The sequence below is a fragment of the Somniosus microcephalus genome, unplaced genomic scaffold, assembly GCF_052327205.1.
Source record: "Somniosus microcephalus isolate GS21.2 unplaced genomic scaffold, FLI_Smic_1.0 unresolved_chr1, whole genome shotgun sequence".
Lineage (NCBI taxonomy): Eukaryota > Metazoa > Chordata > Chondrichthyes > Squaliformes > Somniosidae > Somniosus > Somniosus microcephalus.
In genome coordinates, this window is record NW_028225179.1 from 88,495,499 (window position 1) to 88,512,022 (window position 16,524).

General features: G+C 44.2%; 1 protein-coding gene and 1 pseudogene across 2 annotated transcripts in view; both read right to left on the bottom strand.

Moving 5' to 3' along the window:
- LOC147095572 (scavenger receptor cysteine-rich domain-containing protein DMBT1-like) overlaps positions 1 to 16,524 on the bottom strand; it is a 960,763-nt gene that overhangs the window by 226,944 nt on the left and 717,295 nt on the right. The window lies entirely within an intron of this gene.
- Positions 214 to 10,280, bottom strand: LOC147095573 (class I histocompatibility antigen, F10 alpha chain-like; annotated as a pseudogene). The gene is made up of 6 exons (XR_015074668.1): positions 10,245 to 10,280; positions 8,320 to 8,602; positions 5,607 to 5,882; positions 5,113 to 5,379; positions 2,439 to 2,546; positions 214 to 449 (listed from the first exon to the last, which is right to left on the bottom strand). The product of XR_015074668.1 is annotated as a class I histocompatibility antigen, F10 alpha chain-like (transcript).

Below are 16,524 nucleotides of genomic sequence, written 5' to 3' on the forward strand. Positions count from 1 at the left end.
GTAATTGAACAGTGTTTCCACAGTCACTGTTTCTGCTCACAAGTGGAGACTGTTTACCTGAGGCCAATGTCGGAGCCAAGTCTTCAGGAGATGAGGGTAGAAAATTGAAAATGAAATCAAGTTTGTGCTAATTAGGGATGTATCAACATTGAAAAAACTTCTTTTGAAAATCCCTGGCGTGCCTTTATACCGCACAGCTGTTAGGTAATGTCTAAAGCGCCAGCTTGTGCAATTGTAGATGAGATTTGACAATGTTCCTTCAATGTTACGCAAGTTAGTAATATTCTAATAAAGTGACTGAAACATAAGTCAGGGGTGAAATGTTTATGCAAATACAGTTGCATCAGTAATAAAACAATTGATTCACGATGATTATTCCAGCGTCTTCTTGGATCCAATGCAACTCTCGCGTTTGAAACTCTCAGGTTCTGATTAAACAACATTGTAATCTAGGGAGTGAAACACAAATCTTAGAAAATCTAGAGATCACAGTGCAGAGCACAGTACAGAGAATGCAGTGACTTGTTCATTAACTTTTCATGGTTCTTCCCCTTACATGTAGCTCAGTGGCAGTTAGTTTAGCACCCAGGAGCAGCCGGCCTAAAGGGCAGTCAATTCTCACTGCCTTCGCCCGGAATAAATGGAGTAAATGGCCTCCAAATGGGGCCGGTAGCCTTATCCTCCCGTTAACGTTGTGAAGGCTCCAATCAGTTCCACAGGCGATGGAACTGAAGAGACTTGCTTGTACTGCCGGGCTGCAGAGTCAGTATCGCCCAATTTGAACTATGACCCCCGACAAATTTATACCCCCATGGGTTTCATTGTAATTGTTGGCGTTAATATAAACAGGATATCGGATCGGGTATCTGTTCTACACCTCCCAAATTGTCCATTCCGTGAAGTCAATGGAAAGGAAAGTTGGGAGAGGTGTGTAACGGGTCGCTGATCCGATAACGCCTGTTTTACATTATCTCCAAATCTGAAACTGACTCCCAATGACTCTGCACCCTGTCTTGCCCCTATGAAGGTGCCATGACCGCAGAAGACACGGGCAATAATTGCCCTAATGATGCATTCTGGGAACACAAATCTACGGAAGGTGTTTAACACCTGGGAGTTCTAGTCCGCTTTTAATCTTCTGATTATATTTTCACCTTTTACCTTAATGCCACTCGGAAACCATTTACATCTCAACCTTAGATTTGGTTTGAAGGGATATTCTGGAGGAGGCAGTCTGTCTCTACTTCACCTGGTAGTCAGGTGGGGTCCTGAGTCTGGATTTACACTAAAATATTCGGCGTTAATCCAAACCAGCCCTCGGGGATCCTCAGGCTGCAGTGTGAATGGGGCTTATTGGAAGATAAAGTAAACGCAAAATCAGGAAGGTTATTAAACCTCTATCACTGGAAGCGGATTCCGCAGCCTCACAACCCTCTGGGAAAAGAATCGTCACCTACCCTCTGTTCTAAATCTCTAACATTTAACCTGGTATCTATAACTTCTCATGATTGATCCTCAACTAATGGAAACAGTCTGCTTCTATCTACCCTGAGCCATCATTCATCATTTTAAACACTTCTATTATATCACCCGTAATATGCATTGTTCAATAAAAATGCGCATTTTCCAAGTCTTTCCTTCTATTTGTTTTTCCTTCTATCGGGCAGCATCTTAGTGAATCCACCTTGTAGCTTCCCGAAAGCTCAAGATCCCCCCTATCTTGTGAAGTTCAATACTGCCCACAGTGCTCTAACTCAGGGCATTTTAAGGTTTTATAGAGGCTCATAGTTACTTCTTGGCTCTTATGTTCTGTACCTCTTGTGATTAAACCTAGAATTCCATTCGTAAACGTTCCCGCTATAAAATCCCAGTTGGTCTTACACAAGTCAATAAAAGAATCAATTTAATCCCACTCCAGAGACTTGAGCACAAAAATCTAGACTGACACTCCAGTGCAGTACAGAGGGAGTGCCGCACTGTCGGAGGTGCCGTCTTTCAGATGAGACGTTAAATCGAGGCCCCATCTGCCTCTCAGGTGGATGTAAAAGATGCCATGACACTATCTCGAAGAAGAGCAGGGGAGATCTCTCTGATTTCCTGGCCATTAATTATCCCTCATTCAACATCATTAAAATCAGATTATCTGGTCATTCTCACATGGCTCTTTGCCGGAGCTTGCTGTGCGCAGATTGGCTGCCGCGTTTCCTACATTACAACAGTGACTACACTTCTAAAGAAAGTACTTCATTGGCTGTGAAGCACTTTGGGACGTCCTGAGGTCGTGATAGGCGCGATATAAACGCAAGTATTTCTTTTACTTTCTTAATAACAGATATTTAAAATTCAAATATAATCCTGGGGCAGGACAAAGGATTTTCTGCAAAGCCGCTGTGTCATACTTCTACAAACAGGAGTGTAACATTATTCCCTCTCCTTACCTTTCCGTTTTCTCCTCCACATATAGATGAAAACTATAACGATAGCCAGCGATACCAGTACACACACGACAATCAACCCCACATGCCTGTCCTTCTCTACTTTACCATCTGAAAAATATGAGCAAGGGTTGTATAATTATATGTGTGGATTGACAGTTTTATATATAATCAGTGGAAACCTATGGCCCTGCTCATGGTAAGTAGGATGATGCGCTGTTTTATATGGACAGTATCCCCACACCATATAGTGCACACAGTATTATTTCACTGAGGTGGAACCAGGTTTCTTTAAAGCCACAAAGTTCACTTTTCGTGAATAAACACAGGTTCTGGTCAACGAGAGGTGGGCAGGCTGTAAAGGTGACTGGGTGGTGGGGGAAGAAGCAATGGCTGTGAAGAGTGAAGCATGGCTTCTAAACTGATCGGGTCTGGGCCAGAGATAAGAATGTGCTACTGGGAGGCCAATGGAAAAGGGTTTTGGTCGTGGTGCCCAGCGAGGCAGGCGGGAAGCTAGCAGTCCCCTCCACCACAACCTCCCATTGATCGCTGGGTGAGGGGAGCCAGGTAGGAAAGTGGCAGAGGCCTGTGTCTGCGGGCCTGGAGAAAGGAGCAATATGAGGGGTAAGTAATGGCAGTTGAATCGATGATGTCACTGTGCCAGCTCCCAGGGCTGGGGAATCGAGCTTCTGACCGTCCCCACAGCTCCGTGTGATGGGAGGTCCTTGGGTCGGAGCTCAAGGTTGCAGCTGTGAGAATTGTAAATAACTAAACGATATTGATAAACGTTTACATTTAATTCAGATAGTTAAATGTTTAGCTTCTTTTCGTTATCGATAGCAACATGGCTGCTGTTGCCATAGCCCAGACTGCTCCACAGTGACACTCAGTGGTCAGAGTCTGTAACTGCACTCAGGCTCCGTTTCTTTAATTCTCAGTGTACTGCAAGGGAAGCTGTCGCTTAACAATAGGCGGCACCCTATCATTTTCAATCTGTCACGTAATGTTATGTTATGTTGACTACGCTTATCGCTGGTGCAGCAGCTTTGGAATCTTGACCGCCCTCAACGAACATCCAGACAGACAGACCGGATTATATGAAGCTGTGTATGTGCAGTCAATAAAACATACCGTTAATGGACCGATGGTCTAATTGAAGGGATTGTGTTAAACAACTGGGACCTGCACAGATTGGGCCACAACATCTGCAAATTGCCCTCAGCAGAGGATCAGCGCAGTAACCGACCAGAAATACATTTCCAGATCATAAGGATCATCCGACCTGTTCCCCTGAAGGAGGTACCTTTACATAGAGAGACCTGAATGAGCAACATCGTTATCTATTGAACAATTTGTGGTAGATTTTCACCGCGCCGCTCGGGTGTGAACCTGCTGCTGTGGACCAGCCGCCTCTCACAGAAACTGCCCGCTTTTCATTCCCACTGGAGGCAACTCCGGTTTTACACCCGGGCGGCAGGTTGGAAATCTACCCCGCTGTGTCTAAACCAATAGCAGAAGGTTCCACTGGAGACATTTGGTGACGCTGTTAATCACCAACAGCAATTTATAAGCTGATTTCCTTGGGTCCCGCCCCCCCCCCCCCCACCCCAGCTGCCCCGATCTTCATTCTTGCTGCAGATTCTTGCTTTCTGGGCAAAGCCCACCGCCCCCACCTTCCCAATCTGCAGCTCCCAGTGCACTTCGGCCAATCCCCGCCTCGGGAGCACAGCCTCAGACTCACCCTTGCCGCCAAGCCGCATTATTTTATCACGCCTCCACCCACTGCCCTATATTTTAATGACCTTTCCTCACAACACTTCCCCCCTCCTCCTCTACTATCCCAAAGTGACCCGTCCCCTCATTCGCCACCAGAGCAAAGAGACAAGCGAAGCAAAAAACACACTGAAGCTGAGAGGGAAATAGCTCAGCACAGAGCAAAAGTTCAAGCTCAGAAATCGAGCAGCTCCATCACCACAGTGAAAGGGAACAACAATGAGGAATCAGAAACAAAGTGTGAAGCAACAGCAAGCCGGGCAAATAAAGAGTCTGATGTCTGAGAGTGGATGGTGAATGTAGATTAATACAGCCTCTAACCCAGATAGACTGTGAAAAGGGATTAATTGGCTATCTAACTCTGAGACTGTGTGGTGTGTGGGGGTTGTGGGTACAGAGTGGAGATAGACAGCAAGAAGCAATGGGAAAGGTATACAGAGAAAGCAAGTGTGTGAGAAGCACACAAGGAGGAGGGGTGGTGAAGAATATGGAAGAGTCAGAAGATAACAGAAATGGACTAAGAGAGAGAGAAAGAATGAGGAACAGTCACAGACAACCTGAAGTACAGAGATAACAAAAGTGTGGTCTGATGTATAAAGTAACAGAGAGAAAGAGCAAGACAGAGAAAAGTGACGGCCAAGAAAAGACAGTTACTGGGAGTGAAAGATTTCAATGTTCCTGTTCTTGTCCATCAGCAACACAGAAGTCCCAATAGTAACAAATAAACATCACTGGGAGACAGAATATCCGGTTCATTTCTAGAGGAATAGAATAGAAAAGCAGGGTGGTAATGTGCAATTTGGTTCAGTCATTCATTCATTGATCTCTTTCTGCTCTCTATCTCTGTATGGGTGAGTGCTGCTATTATTGATTGATTGTTCAGTATCGCTGCTCATGTCCGTACCCCAGGAGACAGTCTTCCCACCCGGCAAGCTGCTGTGCTCAATATGACAGGAGTATTGTTTCCCATCATACGGATCAAATTCAAGAGTTGTCTTCAGTTGATACGTCCCATCTTCATTGGGTAATAACCCAGTAGATTTGGTCTCAGGGACATGTTCCCCATTCTTCAACCAGGTCACGCTGATGGACTGCGGGTAAAATCCAGTCACAATGCAATGGAGAAACCAACGATCAGCAGCCCGGGCAATAACTGAGAACTCAGGGGAAACTACATGATAGAACGACAGTTATTTTCAACTTCAATAAAAGGCGCACATTTCACAATAGAATGAATGAAGTCATTTTAACTTTTGCCACTTGTGTAAAACAGGTGATATCGGATCAGCCGCCTGTTAAAGGCGAATGGGGAGAGTGTATAACGGAAGCTGATCCAATATCACCAGTTCTACACTATCGCCACTCTTTAAAATTACCCCCAGGTTGTTCTGAACTTACTTTTTCTGGTTAGTGATGCATTTCCAAGTGAATAGTATGTCCTCCATAAATCCTCACAGTCCTTCTCTAACAAGCTCTTGAAATAAAGGTTCATCTATGTTTCTTTATCCCATTTCACTTTGAGGGTCTGAGCTACTGGATCATGTACAGTCCAAACTAATTTGTCTTTATCAAAACTAATCGCGTATCTTCCATCATAAGCCAACTTCAAAACCTCTACACTAGGATTGACATCATTCAGCTCATAGCTAAACAGTCCTTGAATGTAGTGAGTACCTAGAACAGTAACTGAATCGATCAATAGCTACATAATTATCGCATCAAATCACACCAAGTCTGAGACTTTCAGTTATTTTCTAGTCACTTCGCATTCAGTCATTCTTTCTTTTACTAAAGGTAGAAATGGAGTTTAGTGTCTAAAACAAGGTTCATCACACAGCGACATCGAATTTACAGCATAAAAAGAGTACAATTGGCACCAAAGTTAAACGGCAGCTGTCTGCTTTAAACCCATTTCCCTGCCGATGCCCATTTCCATCCATAATCATCCTTTTTCATATATTAATCGAGTTCACTTTTAAGTTATGTTATAGTAGCTGCCTCAGTAACATTGCATGCTCTAAAATTCTACCGTTGTTTTTCTATTGACTGCGTGTCCCTTATTAACAATTCAACAGCCAGGGGAAACCATCATTCATTGTTTACACTCTCCAAAACCGACGTTACTTTGAAAACCTCTTACATCCTCCACTAACCTTGTCTATTTATGTGAAAATGCACCATTTTTGAGGCTTTTTTGATAACTACAATCATTCATTCTAGTGAATCACTTTTCCATGGTTTTAATATTCTTGCTATAATAAGTGTTCAGAACTGCATGCAAAACCCCAACAGTGTCCTAACTGATGTCTTCTGTAAGTCAACATCAAGTCCCTGTTGTTATACTCAATGCTCCTATGAAGAACAAACAGATGGGATGAAATTGGTCTTTGCCAGTAGTGCGAAATGGGCTCAGAGCAAATCAGCAGCCCGGTTTACACTCCACCCATTTTTTTCTCTATTGACTTCAAAGATGTAAAATGGGCTGTCAATTCACCATGACCGATCCAATATCGTTCATTTTACACTTTCACCAAAGGTTAAAATTACCCCTCACTTATGCAACGCCACAGGAAATTGAATAGAACATTCTTAAAAATTATATCTGTATGCAATTCCTGTCAACAAAAGCATACTTCATATTGTCATATTTCTGTTACATTTGCGTTAATATTTCCTTTTATAAATTCCTGTGACCACCTTTATAAGGAAGGTGCCACCGTAAGTAGGCCATGCTGTAATTACAGCCTCCCACCGTTGGTGGCACTGTCGGACTTAGCTTTGCATTTCCCAGAGAAAATTGCTGTGCTCCAACCAATTCTACTTCACTGCTTCCCAAATTGAATAAATGTTGCCATTTAACACACCGGGTATGTGCGTACTTTTCCTGCGGATCAGAGGCATTCTTCCTCGGGAAGCCTCCAACCGCAATTTCAGGTCCATTATACACCCCGGCCCATTTTACTGTGAAGGAAATGGAAACATAGAAACCTAGAAGATAGGAGCAGGAGTAGGCCATTCGGCCCCTCTAGCCTGTTATGCCATTTAATGAGATCATGGCTGATCATCCAAATTCAGTACCCTGTCCCTGCTTGCTCCCCATATCCCTTGATCCCTTTAGCATTAAGAAATATATATAACTCCTTCTTGAATATATTTAATGAATTGGCCTCAACTGCCTTCTGTTGTAGAGAATGCCACAGGTTCACCACTCTCTGGGTCAAGAAATTCCCCCTCATCTCAGTCGTAAATGGCTTCCCCTGTATCCTTAGACTGTGACCCAAGGTTCTGGACTCCCCCATCGGGACAGCCTTCCTGCATCTAGTCTGTCTAGTCCTGTTAGAATTTTATAAGTTTCAATGAGATCCCCTCTCATTCTTCTAAACTCTAGCGAATATAAACCTATTCGACCCAATCTCTCTTCATACTTCATTCCTGCCATCCCAGGTATCAGTCTGGTGAATCTTCGCTGCACTCCCTCCATGGCAAGAACATCGTTCCTCAGATAAGGTGACCAAAACTGCACACAATATTCAAGGTGTGGTCTCACCAAGGCCCTGTACAACTACAGCAAGACATCCTTGCTCTTGTACTCGAATCCTCTCGCTATGAAGGCCAACATACCATTTGCCTTCTTAACCGCCTGCTGCACCTGCATGCTTACCTTCAGCAACTGGTGCACAAGGACACACAGGTCTCGTTGCACTTCCCCTTTTCCCAATCTATTGCTGTTCAGATAATAATCTGCCTCCTGTTTTTTCCACCAAAGTGGAAAACATTGCATTTATCCACATTACCTCGCATTTATCCACATCAGGTAGCATGTACAAAGTGCAGCCTCGCAGCTACTGCCAATTGTACACCAACCAGCACAGAATTTCACCCCTAGTATCAGCAATATCATTCATTGGGTTAATGCTACCTTCCAGAGCTGGTGTAAAATGGGCGATATCCAATTAGTTGCACATTAAACACCTCGCCTGGTGTTCCTTTCCACTGAAGACAATGGAAAGGAAAATCCAGCGGGGTGTATAATATCGCTGATGTTACACTATCCCCCAAAGTTTAAATGACCCCTATCTTTGGCTGCATTCATTCAAACGATTTCACTCACTTGATGTTTGGTTGTTCTGTTGCAACCATCTATCAACCTGTCCCTTGGTGAGTCCGTGGAAACCAGCTTGAGTGATTGTGTGTCCTTCCCAATAACTCTTGCTAAATGCTTCCGCCATCCATTGCTGTCTTGGAACAGTTATTTTCATATTTTTGTCATAATAGTCTATCTCACAGCCATCCAAAAGCCACATAACACTATACTCCGGCAGATCAGCACTCCCATGGTTCAGGGTGTAGTAATAGAGCACAGAGTGAGAGACCAGGATATAATAACAAAATCCCTGTCATTGGCATATCAAATATTAGAAATGTCAATTTGTTCAACAACTTGGGAAAGAGCTCGAAATAATAACAAACTCAGAAGAATTTATTCAGAAAAATGCGAGATCACTGTATATTTTGCCATCGCTCCCATGTTAAACCATTGCAGAGAAGGCAAAATGAGCCTTAATAGCAAATCGTATCCATTTACAAGAATATTCCCATGTTGAGAAAAAAGAAAAATGTGCTGGTTCGAATAAACGACATCAGCTCATCTCATTTGCAAATCGTAACCTTTAAGTTATTAGTCCCACATCTGACCTGTGGAGTCTTTGGTGACTTAGTGAGGAAGTGCACACAGCATTATTGTACTAAACCATGTGGAATCCATGCCTGGTGTGTGCAGAGTGATCAACTCCCAGCCCGCTGGTTCTAGTGACATTAACATTGGCCGCAGTTTTGCTGAGCTAAAGAGGGGGAAAATCAGCTACGCTCCCTACTCCTTGGCTGCTCCACAGTCTCCCCTTCAGGTAATTGCACCTGTCATAGAATGATAGAAAACTATGGCGAAAAAGAACTATCTAGCCTAACCCCACTTTCTAGCTCTGGTCCGTAGCCTTGTAGGTTTGTAGGGGTAGATTTTCTACTTGCCTCCCCAACATTAAACTGGCGGTGTTTATCAACCGCCAATTATAGAAACCATTCGAGTTTCATTCCCAATGACTGCAAAATAAATCAAAATTGGGCAGTTTCTACAATGTGCAACCAATCTGCATATCTAGCCCGTGATAGATTCTTTGGGGTTATTATCCCTCTCACCACTGAGCGGAAATCTGTTGGTACAGGATCGGCCGCCAATTTTACACCACGCCCAATTTTCCTTTCCAGTGAAATGGGTGGCCAGTCCACCAGCACCAGTTTTCTACCCGACGGTGACTGTGTAAATTTGTCTGATCTGCTGTCCACAGAGGTTAGGGGGTGAAATTGAACTGAATCGGGAGTGGAAATAGCAGTAAACGCTCCGCATGATTTTCCTTTCCACTGAAGTCAATGAAGAGGAAAATCAGATGGGTTGTTTAACGAGCGGCCAATCTACTTGCACTCGCTTCACAGCCCATTCAAAGTTCATCTCCCCATAGATTTTATTAACTGTCAAGGATTGTTAGGGCATGGAATACCCTGTCAGACATGGGGTGGAAGTAAAACAGAAAATAGGTTTAAAAAGGGAGGCGTATAAATATTTGGAAAAAAGGTAAGTGAGCCAGGAAACACTTCTTGGCACACCGCCGGACTCTGGTAGCTACAGCTAGGCGAGAACTCAGAGTGGTGGATGATAATAAATGTGTCATGTGAATGTCTTCTCTGTGTGTGTGGAACTAGGAGAGAATGCAGTTGGGATTACAAGGTATAAAGTCAAACTTTCACCCACCAGAAAACACAAGGATTACTAACTGTGACCCACCTGGGCCTACAGACCCTGGCAATCCGGACTCTGACACCAGGAGACTCAGATCTCTTTTCATTTATTTATTTTTTGGTCTAGTTTGGATTTTTGGAGTGGGGAGGGTTCTTAGCTCATTGGTGCATAAGCCCTAAATGCGAACATTTGGATGTCCTGGAATTAACATCTATATATGTAAATGTCGGTGAATATGGACTTACACCTTCCATGTGGGACACCATGCTCGAAACATGCATGTTCAGACCATGCAGACAAAAAGTTGGAGCACTTCCAGGCCATTTTCAGGAGTATGTCCTGGGAGCTCCGATTCTCACTCACAACAGAGCATCACTCCCAGCGAATGAGGCTCCTTGAACCGAATACATTTAGAAAATGATTCTCTTCTGCTGTTCAATAATGACGTCCCTCTCTCTAAACCAAATCAAACGACATTATCAAGACCCCCGGTAACATTTTACTCTCTGTCCACATTGTTACTGCTAGTTCCTGATCCTGCCAGAAACGATGGGTGGTACAAATCGGGAGGCAGACATCAAAGTGCTGCTCAGTTGCTTGCAAGTAAAATGCTGGAATATTTTGGGAGACAATTTTCTTGTATTATATTGTAGGATTTTGCTACTTAAACCATTTCAAAGTGCTTGTACTGGCAGCTGAATATTTTCAACTGTTAATGGGCTTCTCGTAATTCCACTCTGGAATGTAGTGAAGGGTCTGTTGTGATTGGAGGAGAGCCATGGGAAGTGAGGAGGAAAGGATTAGTTGTGCAGCAGCTAAGCTCAGGCAGTGCATGGCTGTGCAGACAGTAAGAGAGATGTAAAGCTGAGTCTGGCCTTGGTAGACCTGGTGTGGAGATGCCGGAGTTGGACTGGGGTGGACAAATGTAAGAAGTCACACAACACCAGGTTATAGTCCAACAGCCTCCGATCTTTGGGTAAGCATTCTCCAAGGCGGCCTTCAAAACACACGACAACGCAAAATTGTCAAGCAGAAACTGATAGCCAAGTTCCACACTCATGAGGATGGCCTCAACCGCGATCTTGGGTTCATGTCACACTACATGTAACCCCACCTGATGTAGGGTCACACAGACACGAGTCGCCGTTGGCTTGTTCTCTCTACACAGATGCGGCCGGACCTGCTGTGATTTCCAGCAAAAAAAAAAAAAAATGTTTTTTTGTCTGTGTTTTGTTTTTCATACAGACCCCAGCATCTGCAACATTTGACCCCTTGTGACCCCACCTCATTGCTCTTTGATGTAATGTTTTCCTGACTAACCTGTTCGGACACCATTCACACCTTTGATCGCTGTGATTATCTCTCTGCCGAGGTGTGATAAATGGCAGATAGAAAGATTACCTGCAATCATCTGGCATTATTCTCTGACTATATAAGCTGTGTCTTTATGCATTTCTCCACTTCAACTGACGAAGGAGCAGCGCTCCAAAAGCTTGTGATTTCAAATAAAACTGTTGGACTATAACCTGGTGTTGTGTGACTTCTTACACTTGGTAGACCTGGTGAGGTCATTAAGTTTCTTCCTGCAATGCAGACAGATCCTTGGTAAAATGGGGTGTAAATTTGTTTTGGCCGGCAGTGTGAAATGGGCAATAGTGAATCATCAGCCAACTTGGCCCGCCGTCTGAAATTCTATTGATTTGAAGTCAATGGAAAAGAAAATTGGGCGATACACCAAAGCAAGCTGTGGATTGCCTTCAGCCGCTTTCGGTTACCGTCCATTTTATACCCAATGTTGCTGCAATTGGCTTGCTCATCCACCTCTTGCCATTACTGCTGACTAATTTCACGGGCATATCTATTAGAGGAGACTTTCTCTACAAGCACTTCCACCACTGCCCCAGAGAATTGGAGGAAACCTGACACATATTGGAGATGGGGTTAATAGGCAGTTTGACTGGGCTGGAGGTCAAGTCCAACCAGAGCTGGCAACGTGTGGCCTGAATCACTGCGGAAATCCCCATCTATGATTGAGAGACATTACTTCAGTCCTGCAGTAACGCTCTGGCACGTTTCTTAAGTGTCCAGCACCACACAAGCCCCTTTCGTTACCTCGCCAATTCAATCAGCTTAGGAGCTCCCCCAGGGCAGCCGCAAGGTCCGAGGCAGTCATTGTAACCTGGACTAAAGACGGGACAGTTAGGGTATCCTGGACTAAACACGGGGCAGTCAGTGTATCCTGGACTAAAAACGAGGCAGTCGATGTATCCTGGACAAATACAGCGGTAGTCAATGTAAGCCGGACTAAAAAGGAAGCACTCAGTGTATCCTAGGGGGAGTGTTTGCTAGTGCTCTGGGGGAGGGTTTAAACAAAAATGGCAGGGGGTTGGGAACCTGTGCTGGGAGACAGAGGAAAAGGAAACAAGGATAGAAGCAAAAGACAGGAAGGAGAAAAGCAAAGGTGGCAGTCAGAGAAATCAAGGGTTTAAATCAAACATGGCCACAGTAAATAATAATTCTAAAAGGTCTAATAATGTTAAAAAAACAAGCCTGAAGGCTTTGTGTCTTAATGCGAGGAAAATTCATAATATGGTGGATGAATTAGCTGCACAAATAGAGGTAAACAGAAATGATACAATTGGGATTACAGAAACATGGCTCCAGGGTGAGCAAGGCTGGGAAATCAACATCTGGGGTATTCAATATTCAGGAAAGACAGGCAAAAAGGAAAAGGAGGTGGGGTAGCATTGCTGGTTAAAGAGGGGATTAACACAACTGTAAGGAAGGATATTAGCTCTGATGATGTGGAATCTGTGTTATAAAGCTCATCATCAAGAAACTACATATGAAATAATACTGGACGGTCAGCATGTGGCACCGTCCAAGGATATAAATACTCAGGCATGGGCCCCGGCTTGCCAGGGACATTTTGTAAGACAAGCAGTTAGTGAAATACAACTAGGCTTCCATGTTCTGAAACAAGTTGATTAAAGCCTTGCTTTATGCTGAAACCAAGTGCGTAGTGAGTTTTATTACGTCAATCTGTATGGGTAGAACTGAGAAATACCAAGGGGCAGAAAACGTTAGTGGGAGTGGTATACAGACCCCCAAACCGTAATGTGGAGGTTGGGGATGGCATTAAATGGAAAATGAGAGACGCGTGCAATAAGGACACAGCAGTTATCATGGGTGACTTTAATCTACATATAGATTGGGCTAACCAAATTAGTAACAATACTGTGGAGGAAGAATAACTTGAGTGTATACGGGATGGTTTCCTGGATCAATATGTCGAGGAACCAACTAGAGACCAGGCCTTTTTAGACTGGGTATTATGTAATGAGAAAGAATGAATTAGCAATTTTGTTGTGCGAGGCCCCTTGGGGTGGAGCGAACATAATATGATATCATTCTTCACTAAGATGAAGAGTGAAGTAGTTGACTCACAGACTAGGGACCTGAATTTAAATAAAGGAAACTACGATGGTATGAGGCGTGAGTTGGGTAGGATTGATTGGGGAATGTTACTCAAAGGGTTGACGGTGGATAGGCAATGGCAAACATTCAAAAATCGCATGGGTGAACTACAGAATTTGTTCATCCCTTTTTGGCATAAAATTTAAAAAAAAGGTGACTCAACCGTGGCTAACAAGGGAAATTAGGGATAGCATAAGATCCAAGGGGAGGACATATATATTAGCCAGAAAAAGCAGTAAACCTGAGGATTGGGCACAGTTTAGGATTCAGAAAAAGGAGGACAAAGGGATTAATTAAGAGAGGGGGAATAGAATATGAGAGTAAGCTTGCTTGGAACATAAAATTGACTGTAAAAGCTTTTATAGATTTGTGAAGAGAAAAAGATTGGTGAAGTCAAGCGTAGGTCCCTTGCAGTCAGAATCAGGGGAATTTATAATGGGGAGAACCAGTGGATGTGGTGTATTTGGACTGTCAGAAGGATTTCGATAAGGTCCCACATAAGAGATTAGCATGTAAAGTTAAGGCACATGGGATTGGGGGCAAGGTACTGACTTGGATAGAGAACTGGTTGGCAGACAGGAAGCAAAGAGTTGGAATAAACGGGTCTTTTCCGAGTGGCAGGCAGTGACTTAGTGGGGTACCGCAGGGATCGGTCCTAGGCCCCAGCTATTCACAATATATAGAAACATAGAAACATAGAAACATAGAAGATAGGAGCAGGAGTAGGCAATTTGGCCCCTTGAGCCTGCTCCGCCATTCAAGGAGATCATGGCTGATCATCCAAATTCAGTACCCTGTTCCTGCCTTCTCTCCATATCCCTTGATCCCTTTAGCTTTAAGAAATATATCCAACTCCTTCTTGAATATATTTAATGAATTGGCCTCCACTGCCTTCTTTGGTAGAGAATTCCACAGGTTCACCACTCTCTGGGTGAAAAAATTCCTCCTCATCTCTGTCCTAATTGGCTTACCCCTTATCATTAGACTGTGACCCCTGTTTCTGGACTCCCCGACCATCGGGAACATCCTTCCAGCATCTAGTCTTTCTAGTCCTGTTAGATTTTTACAAGTTTCAATGAGATACCCTCTCATTCTTCTAAACTCCAGCGAATACAAGCCCAATCGACCCAATCTCTCCTCATATGACATTCCTGCCATCCCAGGTATCAGCCTGGTGAATCTTCGCTGCACTCCTTCCATGGCAAAAACATCCTTCCTCAGGTAAGGCGACCAAAACTGCACACAATACTCAAGTTGTGGTCTCACCAAGGCCCTGTACAACTGCAGCAAGACATCCTTTTTCCTGTACTCAAACCCTCTCGCTACGAAGGCCAACATACCATTTGCCTTCTTAACTGCCTGCTGCACCTGCATGCTTACTTTCAGCGACTGGTGCACAAGGACGCCCAGGTCACGTTGCACTTCCCCTTTTCCCAATCTTTTGCCATTCAGATAAAAATCTGCCTTCCTGTTTTTGACACCAAAGTGGATAACCTCGCATTCATCTACGTTATATTGCATCTGCCATGCTTCTGCCCAATCACCCAACCTGTCAAAATCATACTGGAGTTTCTCGGCATCCTCCTCACAGCACACACGCCAAACCAGCGTTGTGTTGTCTGCATTTCTGTAGATATTATATCTAGTTCACTCGTCCTGATCATTAATATATATTGTGAATAGCTGGGGTCCAAGGACCGATCCCTGCAGTACCCCACTAGTCACTGCCTGTGACTCGGAAAAAGAGCCGTTTATTCCAACACTTTGCTTCCTGTCTGCCAACCAGTTCTCTATCCAAGTCAATACCTTGCCCCCAATCCCATGTGCCTTAACTTTACATGCTAATCTCTAATATATATTAATGATCTAGTTGAGGGAACTAGATGTAATATCTCCAAGTTTGCAGGCAACACAAAGCTGGGTGGTCGTGTGTGCTGTGAGGAGGATGCCAAGAAACTCCAGGATGATTTGGACAGGTTGGGTGATTGGGCAGATGCAGTATAATGTGTATAATTGCGAGGTTATCCACTTTGGTGGCAAAAACAGGAAGGCAGATTATTATCTGAATGGCAATAGGTTGGGAGAAGGGGAACTGCAATGAGACCTGGGTGTCCTTGTGCACCAGTCGCTGAAGGTATGCAGCAGGCGGTTAAGAAGGCAAATGGTATATTGGCCTTCATAGCGAGAGGGTTTGAGTACAGGAACAAGGATGTCTTGCTGCAGTTGTACAGGGCCTTGGTGAGACCACACCTTCAGCATTTTGTGCAGTTTTGGTCGCCTTATCTGAGGAAGGATGTTCTTGCCATAGAGGGAGTGCAGAGAAGATTCACCAGACTGATACCTGGGATGGCAGGAATGACGTATGAGGAGAGACTGGGTCGATTGGACTTATACTCACTGGAGTTTAGAAGAATGAGAGGGGATCTCATTGAAACTTATAAAATTCTAACAGGACTAGGCAGACTAGATGCAGGAAGGATGATCCCGATGGTCGGGGAGTCCAGTACCAGGGGTCACAGTCTAAAGATAAGGGGTAAGCCATTTAGGACTGGGATGAGGAGGAATTTCTTGACCCAGAGAGTGGTGAACCTGTGGAATTCTCTACCACAGAAGGCAGTTGAGGCCAATTCATTAAATATATTCAAGAAGGAGTTAGATATATTTCTTAAGGCTAAAGGGATCAAGGGATATGGGGAGAAGGCAGGGACAGGGTACTGAGTTTGGATGATCAGCCATGATCTCATTGAATGGCGGAGCAGGCTCGAGGGGCCGAATGGCCTAATCCTGCTCCTATCTTCTATGTTTCTATGCTTCCCGGACTTAACACGAGGGCAGTCAGTGTAACCCGGACTAAATTCGGGGGTAGCCAGTGTATCCAGGACTAAAAACGAGGCAGACAGTGTATCTCAGAATAAACACGGGGCAGTCAATTTATCCTGGACTAAATACAGGGCAGTCAGTGTAACCCGAACTAAACACGAGGGAAGTCAATGTATCCCGGACTAAGTACGAGGCAGTCAGTGTATCCCAGACTAAACACGGGGCAGT